This window comes from Gorilla gorilla, chromosome 10 (assembly GCF_029281585.2).
Source record: "Gorilla gorilla gorilla isolate KB3781 chromosome 10, NHGRI_mGorGor1-v2.1_pri, whole genome shotgun sequence".
Classification (NCBI taxonomy): domain Eukaryota; kingdom Metazoa; phylum Chordata; class Mammalia; order Primates; family Hominidae; genus Gorilla; species Gorilla gorilla.
In genome coordinates, this window is record NC_073234.2 from 47,194,252 (window position 1) to 47,203,248 (window position 8,997).

General features: G+C 53.0%; 1 long non-coding RNA gene across 1 annotated transcript; it reads right to left on the reverse strand.

The window, feature by feature from the left end:
* Positions 1–1,287: 1,287 nt before the first annotated feature.
* LOC134756514 (uncharacterized) lies at positions 1,288–4,078 on the reverse strand. The gene is made up of 3 exons (XR_010129244.1): positions 3,628–4,078; positions 1,759–1,853; positions 1,288–1,457 (listed from the first exon to the last, which is right to left on the reverse strand). It is a non-coding gene; the product is annotated as an uncharacterized lncRNA (long non-coding RNA).
* Positions 4,079–8,997: the final 4,919 nt, after the last annotated feature.

Genomic DNA, 8,997 nt, shown 5'->3' on the forward strand with positions numbered 1-8,997 from the left:
AGAGGGTGTCAAGATAATCCTGTCCCCAGGAAGCCCTTCTTAAGGCCTCTCCTCTTCTCCCAGTGTGGCTTTGGAGAGTTCTTGGTCTTCTGGGGGCACCAGCCTCCTAGAGTGCCAGTAGTGGAAGCCCTAACATCACCCCGGCCAAGGTCTTGACCTGGGGTCTGTGACCTCCCAGGGTTTCTCTGACAGGCCTCTGAGGTTGTTGCTGGGGTAGAGGGGCTGTAGACCATCCCACCCCCTGCTCTTGCAGTTTTCTCCAGATCTAGTCCACTTTTGCATAGTGCAATTCTAAGTGAGGATTGTTTGAAAAGAAGTTCTAAGGCAATAATAATAATACAATAATAATAGTAATAATAATGATGATGACAAAAAAGGAAACTCCTGATCTACTCTAATCCCTTCACTGCACAATTGAAGAAACTAAGGCCCAGAGAGGACCTCTTGGGGGAAGACCCTTGGTTGGATGAAAGGAAGTCTGGGAAAAGAAGCTCTGATTCTGACCCAAGTCACTTCCCTTCTCTGGTCCTCAGCTTCCTCATGGGTAAAGCCAGATGAGCAGATTCCCTGAACTTCAAAGGTTCTTGTCAGGCCTGTGAACCCTAAGTAAATAAGTACGTAATAATGACAACAATAGCCCATGTTTTTTGACCCCAGGGATGTGCCAGGTCCTAAGTGCTATGCATTTTCTTTTTTTTTTTGAGATGGAGTCTCACTCTGTCGCCCAGGCTGGAATGCAGTGGTGTGATCTCAGCTCACTGCAACCTCGGCCTCCTCGATTCAAGTGATTCTCCTGCCTCAGCCTCCCAAGTAGCAGGGATTGCAGGTATGTCCCACCATGCCTGGCTAATTTTTATATTTTTAGTAGAGACAGGATTTCATCATGTTGGCCAGACTGGTCTCAAACTCCTGGCCTCAAGTGATCCACCTGCCTTGGCCTCCCAAAGTGTTGGGATTACAGGCGTGAGCCACTGTGCTTGGCCGCTATGCATTTTCCATGGGCCATCCCATTTAAGACTCAATAACTTTATGAACTATCGTTATTCCCATGAGGAAACTAAGGCACAGAGAGGTTAAATAACTTGGCTGAGGTCCTTAAATGGCAAAGGCAGAATTTGAACCCTGGCAGTCCCTCTCCAGGGCTTGGGCCCTCAGTCACTACTCATGTAAGGGGACTGGGACTCAGCCCTGCTGACCTGTGAGCCAGTGCTCCTTCCACTGTACCAGGCCACCTGTCTAGCAAGGGCGGTGCTGGTCTCAGGCTCTCTGGAGGCTGCTGGGGTCTGCTGTACTCAGTGCTGGGAAGCCTAATGCTCAGTGCACACCTTGCAGAAGGGGCTTTGGGGCAGAACAGGATTTCTTTTTTTTTTTTCAATGAGTTTCCTGAGCTTCAAAGAACAGGGCTTCTTGAAGGAGGCCTCAAAGGCTGAGAAGAGCTTCTGTGGGACTCCAGGAAGCTGTGAAGATTCAGGGCAGCAATGATACAATAGTATATAAAATTCCCTCCCTGCCCCTCACCCAATGGCCTGCCACCTAGGAAACCCTGCAACAGGCAGCCAGACTGGCCCAGCCTGCAAAACCTTTCAGTGAAAAACACACACACACACACACACACACACACACACACACACACACACACACACACACACACACACACACACACACACACACACACACACACACACACACACACACACACACACACACACACACACACACACACACACACACACACACACACACACTGTCCCTTCTAACCTGGCTATCCCAGCCTCTTCTCTGAAGCTTCACTGCTAGAACTTGAGATCTGGCTTCCTCCTCAGAAGACAATTTATGGCAACATGTCGAAGACTCTGTTTTAATGAAGTTGCAAAAGTAGGTTAATGGGCTGTGGGTGTTTTTCATTCCCCTCCCCCTGCCCCATCTCCACCCCTGGGTGGATGAATGATGCCTCTCCCGGCAAGATGCAAAGTCAGGCTGAGGATCTCGGGCCTGGACTCAAGCTCACATCCCTTCCTTGGCCCTCTGCTCAGCTCCTCAGCACCACTGCTCTCTGCCACTGGGAAGGTGCTCAGAATGTCTAGCCCCAATCCCTCCTGCTGTAGCTGTGGTCCAGAAGGTGCTCCAGGGTCTGCCCAGAGGGGAGGAGCATGGCATATTTGAGTAGTGGGTCTGGGGCAAGGACTGAGGCAGGGGTGGGACTCTGAGGAAGAAGTAAAATGCTAGGGAATGGATTTGTTTTGGATTGGAGAGGCGGGGAGGTAGAAGCTCAGCTAGCATGGACCCAGAGAACTCTGAAGCTGGTGCTAGTATTCTGGATGAGGACTGAGTTTCTGGGAGCCTCTCCAGTTGCTGTCCCTGCCTGTGTAATTCATCTCTGTGTTTCCTGGTACCATGCTGATGTAGAGCTGCTCTCTCGATTGTTTGCTAAGTGAATGATGGATACAAGAGTGAATGACTCTTCTTTCCCTACGCCAAGTCTCTGGGGCTAAACTACCCTCATCCTTCCTCACCTCTGCACCTTCCCTCAGCTGTTGCTACTTGGAACCCTCTCCCTTCTCAGACTCTGCCCAATCCTGGCTCTACACTTCTGTCTCTTGGGGAGTTTTTCATGATTAAGCTGCAAGAAGAGTTCTCTATTCACTTGGGTCCAAGATTAGGGTCTGTCATCCCTGTAAGTTCAGGGTCCCCAGGGAGAAGGGTCTATGTCGTTTTCCTCCGGATTCTGCCCTGCCTCAGCAACACCAAGGGCAGGGCTCCAAGACTGAGGTGGGAGCTCTGGGCTCAGTTATTGTTGGGGACATACACCCAGGAGGACCATACTGCTGCTCAGGACCAGGCCTGGTCCTTCCTCCCTACAGAAAGCCCGGGGCGTGTACAGCATCTTGCCTGTCATCACTCCAGGGGAGCAAGCAGCCTTCTTCATTCCCAGCCCCTCACTGCCAACAAAGGAGGCTGTTGGCCAGGGTTTGGGACTGGAATACCAAGATGGGGTAGAGCAGAGCCTTGCTGCCCTGCAACTTCAAATTATCCCCTCCTCTAGGAAGCTGGGTCACCTCCGTCCTTCCCCCTCCAAACTCCCTAGCTTTCTTTTACAGCCTTATCTCCCTCCCTTCCTCTGGGCCAGGTAGTAGCACAGGCCTGTGGCCTTTTGGAGTAACCCTATAAAAACCCCAGCGCAACCCTAGTGTGAAGCCCAGAAAACCCCACCATAATCTCCCGGGCAACTCCACAGTTGTACTCCAAACTCTACGATAGCATCCAAAATCTACAGTAACACCCTAAATCCCTATAGTCACATCCAGAACTACCCAGCCCAGGCAGTGCCACAGAGCCACCCCAAACATGGCACAAGAAGCTCAACACAGGCCCCTTCAGGAGCAGCTAAGCCTTCTAAGCTGATCTTCTAGCTGACCCAGACAGGGGGGTCTTCCTGGAGACTCCAAAGCCCTCACTGGACCTTGCTCCCCACTGAGCTTTGATGTGGTAGAGGGAGGGGTGGGTGCCCAGGGCATGGACATGAAGGTTTCCCCTCACCTGAGGTGCTGAGGGAAGAAGTCTGGGGGAGGACAAGCCAGATTGTCCCTGGAGGGTCAGGGAAACCCAGAGACAATGGTAGTCTCATACCTGAAATGGGAATCCGTGGGGCTTCTGTGGAAATTTCTGTGGATGAAGAGGAGACAGGACTCCCGGGTTCCCATGGTCACACGCACATGCTTTACAGATCTGTTTTGGGTCTGAGTCTTCAGGGGGCATGGGAGGTGGTGTGGAGACAATGGGTATGGTGGGGGTTAGTAGTTGGCAGTTCAGAGGGAGGAGACACAGGCCTGTTCCCCTAGTCCGATGAGAGAGAAGAGAGTCACACCAGGACCTGATTTAGGAATTGCTGGAGGGGCTTGTTGAGTGCAGGAAGAAACCAAGAAAAGGGGAGCCAAGGGTTTCAAATCAGGAGGGCTTCATGGAGGAGAAGAATAGGCAGGAGGTTGGAAAAGAAGGGGCCAGGCATGGCGGCTCATGCCTGTAATCCCAGCACTTTGGGAGGCTGAGGTGGGTGGATCACCTGAGGTCAGGAGTTCGAGACCAGCCTGACCAACATGGAGAAACCCTAAAATACTTGGAAGGGAGGCTCCCACCCTCTCTGCCCCTGGCAGCCCCACCCCCAATTTGAGCAGGGCTTGGTCCCCAGAGCCTGGGGGTGGGTGTAACTACTGAAAATACAAAATTGGCCAGGCGTGGTGCACACCTGTAATCCCAGCTACTCAGGAGGCTGAGGCAGCAGGAGAATCGCTTGAACCCTGGAGGCAGAGGTTGCGGTGAGCCAAGATCGTGCCATTGCACTCCAGCCTGGGCAACAAGAGTGAAACTCCGTCTCAATAATAATAATAATAATAATAATAATGATAATAATAATAATAATAAAAAGGGAGGAACAGAGCTGGGAAGGTCCCTGCCAGGGGTGGGGGCGGGGCGCTCTGTGGCTTTCGAAGGGTTGAGGGCTGGTTTCAGGCCAGGCTGAGTTCAACCTGTGGAGTCACCAGACATTGGCATCTCTGGGTGTAAAATCCTGAGAAGGGAAGAGGATGAATGTGGAATCAGGAGGCCGAGGGACCGCAGGCTCCACCCTTGGCCTTTGACCTCGGGTAATTCCCACACACTTCTAGTGTCATCGTTCTCCAGTCTGTAGAGAGGGAATAACAACATCCAGCATTCTTGAATTTTTAAAAAGCTTCTCTAGCAGGTGAGAATACTACTTGGGAGTAAGCTATTTGGCCCACGATTTAGTAGATGTAAACGGTGCCAGCCCCTCTGTGGTGCATGAGATGTCAAGTTCTAAGTTCCCAGCTCTGCCACCAGACAGTCCTTTTTTCAGGCCTCAGTTTCCCCATCTGTAAAACAAGGGGAGTTGCACTTGTTCATTTCTTGGGGCCCCTCCTCCATCTGGTATCTGTTTAATAATTTTCAAGTTTCTTACAAAGATAATAAATGCCAACAAGCTTTGTCCAAGTGTAAAGTGTGCTTCTGATGTGAGGGGCTGAAGGGCTCCCCGGATGCAGAGAAAGGTGCTTTGAGCTGGGCCGTGGCCCACAGTCTATCCTAGGCTTGGACCCCTGGAAGGAAAATGCAGAGAGCCCTGCTCAAGTTTATCCCATCCCCTTCCCAGAGCTGTGCCCATGCCAGCAACATTCTGCTCCCCCTTCCCAGGCAACCCCCAGGCTCTGGGGACAAAGCCCTGCTCAAATTGGGGGTGGGGCTCCCAGGGGCAGGGGCAGAGAGGGTGGGAGCCTCTCTTCCAAGTGGCTCCGAGCTGGAGCACAGCAATTACGCGGGAGGATTTATGTCCCTTTGCCTTTAATCGGAAACTCCATGTCAAGAAGAAAAATCTGCACTGTCCTCCGGCCCAGCTTCCTGCTTTATCATTATTATTGGAGGAAGGTTGATTTGGAAACTTAAAGAAAAGTGGGGTTGGAGGTGGGAGCCACTGGGGAAGGAGAGGTGTGGGGCACAAGGATGGCCTTCCTACTGTTTGGTTTGTCACAAGAAGGGGACAAAGGGTAGGGCAGGGGCCGGGTCCTGGAGGGCAGGTGAGAAGAGACCAGAGGAACGCTAGGGGAGGTTGGGGGCTGCAGGGTCACGAAAGGAAGGGGCACCCAGGAGCTGGGGGATGCTTGGAGGGAGGGAATGAGTGGGCAGACAGAGGGAACAGCTGGGGGTTGAAGGGACCTGGGGAGAGAAGAGAACCAGCAGCCAAGGTGGAGGGAAGGAGCAGCCAGGTACTGGAGGGACTATGGGTGGGTGAAGGGGTGTGGAACAGCCAGAGGAGCAACCAGGCTCTCGGGGGATACTGTTGGGGAGGGAGAATGGGGGGTAAGCAGAGGGGATGTGGGGTGGGGGAAGAAGAGGGTGGGGCCTCGTGGAGTGAAGAGGCATCAGGGACTGGCAGAGGGAGAGGGAGGGTAACCAGATGGGAGAGTCGGGGACTGGAGCTGGTGGGGTGTTGGACCAGGAACTCTGGGACTATCTCAGTCTAAATAGCCTGCTCCCACAAAGGCCTCTCCTCACCTGGCCCACCTGTATCTCCTGGTGTCCTGATTGGAGGGCTCTGGCCTCCCACAAAGCCCCAGGTTTTTGCCTTCCACCTTGGGAGCTGTTTCCTCCGGTGATCAGGTGTAGTGAATGGGAACAGGCTGAGGGGAGCCACTTGACTCTCTTAGACAGACAGGTCTGCACTCTGGGGAGGCGAGACCAGGGACAGAAGGCCTCCTTCAGCCATCTTCCTGCCCTGTTTGGAAGTCCCCCCAGTGTCTTTCCTGTTATCCCTCCTGTTGCCAGGATTTCATTCTGATGCTTTGGAGTCAGGCCTGGGTTGGAATTCTATCTCTGGCACTGACTACCTGAGAACACCTCTCTGAACCTCAGGGTTTTTGTCTGCAACATGATGACAGTAATACCTACGTGGCAGGTGTTGTCAGGATTAGAGATAATTAAGTAAAGTATCCAGCACATAGTATGCCTTCAAGATGCACTGTGCCCATCTGGAGGTAGCACCTGATATATGCAACCTCTCTACTTTACAAAGCATTGATAAATTATTTGTATCAATTTGTGTCATTTGATTGTCATGACAACTTAATGAAGGAGCCTGGGTAGGTGTCATTATCCTCATGTTAGTGATGGAAACCATGGTACAGAGTGGCTGAGTGACTTGCCCAAGGCCACACAGCGCATGCCTGGAGCACCTGGGTAAGACAGACCCATAATACCACATGAGAGGCTTGAAGATCTTCCTCTGGGTCTTCTTCCTCCACCCTTGTCAGGCCCCACACCCAGCCACTGGTCCTTGGAATCTAGAGTTGAGTTTGGGGTGCTCAGCAGAGTGGCTCAGCTTCCAATCCTCCTGCAGCCTGGGCCATGCCCACCCTCATGCGCCTCCTCCCCGGCTTGACTAAGAGGTTTTATAGCCGTTTATGAGCAATTTCTGTCCATATATCATCGGAGATATATAGCCAGGCAAATATTAGGGACCCAAGCGGAGGTTTTAAGAGTGAGTTTTATTGCTGCTGAAAGAAGGTGTGATAGGCAGCATGCAGAGACCCACCTTCCCTCTTGCTCGGCGGCCGGGTGGTGGCAGCAGGGACTGGGCTTCAGCTGAGAAAAGCCATCTGTGAAGCTTGCGTGTTATGCCAGCACCCAGGGGTGCGTTGGCGGAGGGTGGTGTTGGAAGGGTGGGGCTCTGTTCCTCAGAGAGCCATGCAAGTGGGTGTGGAGCGGTGAAAGGAGGCAAGAAGTCACAGGCTGGTGTGGCCAGCACAGCCTCTCCAAACCTGAGTGGGAAGACACTGAGTTCCAGTGGATTCAACACACAGAAGCGTGGATTGAAGTGAGACAGACTTGGGAAACAACTTCTCCCCAGGGTCCCCTGGGAGAGACTTTGGCATTGCCTTTCGTTGGAAGTCTTTAAAAACTGGACCGAAACAAGGAGACCCCTGCCCAGAGTTGGTGAGCTGGACAACATGACCCCTACCCTCTTGAGCCGCGGCCCCTGTTCTGCTGGAGAAAGCCCTGCAGAGGAGGTCATCCGTGTCCTCCTTTCGGGCTCTGTCCCAGGCCTCCGGCCCACGTGTCCCCTGCCGTCTGTGGGCTTCTGGGTATGGGTGAGTGGCAGAGGGGTAAGGAAAGCCTTCTTGGCTTGCGGCATATGGAGAGAAGACATCCCAGGGAATCCTCGCTCCTGATTTAAGCAGCTCCGACAGCTTTATGGTGCCTCCTCGAGTGAGCCCCCAACGTTGGCTGTTTAACTTTTTAGCGTCGTTTAACGCTTAGACTCTGGCGGACAGGCAGGCCCCAAGGCCCCAGAGGCAGCGGCACTAAATCAGGACACTCTGAGGCCCCGATAAATAATTTTTACAGGGCACGCAGCCCATAGATCACCAGTGGGGGTGGGGGGAGAGTGGCTGTGATATTTCAACCAATTGTCATATGTGACTGCCCCGTGCTCTGACTCCAGGTCGCCCACATGGCAGCCGGCTTCATAACCACAGCCGGCTCTGGGGCTCTTCACTGTGGGGCATGGGAGAGGAGTAGGAGATGGGGCCTTTGATAACCCCAGCCAGCAGATGACCCGTTGCCTCCCCGGGAATGATGTTAAGGTCTGCTCAACTTGCTGTTGTCCATAGAGCATGGGTGCTCAATCCAAGCCTCCTCTGGCACTGGGAGAAGGGACAGCTGAAGGCACGAGGGCAGGGTGGCAGAGAGGAACACAAATAACTTTCTGTAGCCAAAAAGTCACTTTTCTGACCACCTTCTCTGTTCTGTTGACCACCTCCAAACTTGTCGTCTGTGTGAGAGAACAGTACAGAGGGAGGGAGGCATTAGACCTGACCCCTGGAGAGGAGGGCAGAGCTAAGGCTGACGTTCAGAGAAACTGGCAGCATCCCTGTACCATTTATACCTCTGGAGAAAGAGACGGAAAGACGTGGCGGTGGAGTGTGGAAGGAGAGAGACAGAAACACAGAGAAGGCTAGGTAGTGAGAGGGACAGAAAAATGAAGATGAAAGACAGATGAAGATGTAGAGAGAACAAGAGACAGAGGCAAGAGGAGACAGACCAAAACGGACTCAGAAAGGACACTCCAACAGTTGGTTTGGTGTGGAGAAGGAGGCCTTTTCCTAAAGCCTGGTACCAAGCAAGAGGAACAGTGGTATCAACAGACCAAGGCAGGGGCTGCATCTGTGCCAGGCTGACCTGCCCCATGCCCTCTGAGGGTGCCCTTCTCCTGGCTTCAGGACCGTGTTTCCCTGCACCAGCTCCACGCTGCTTCCCCACTCTCTCCCCTCCCCTCAGTGCCCTTGTCCCATCCCCTCATCTGTAAGATCTGGGATTTGCGGGGACACTTAATCCATATGGAGCTGATTCATTCCCATCTAAATCATCTCCATGAGCTTCCCTAAGAGCCCTCTGATGTGCCAGCCTCCATTCCTCTCCCCTGGGCGATGGCGG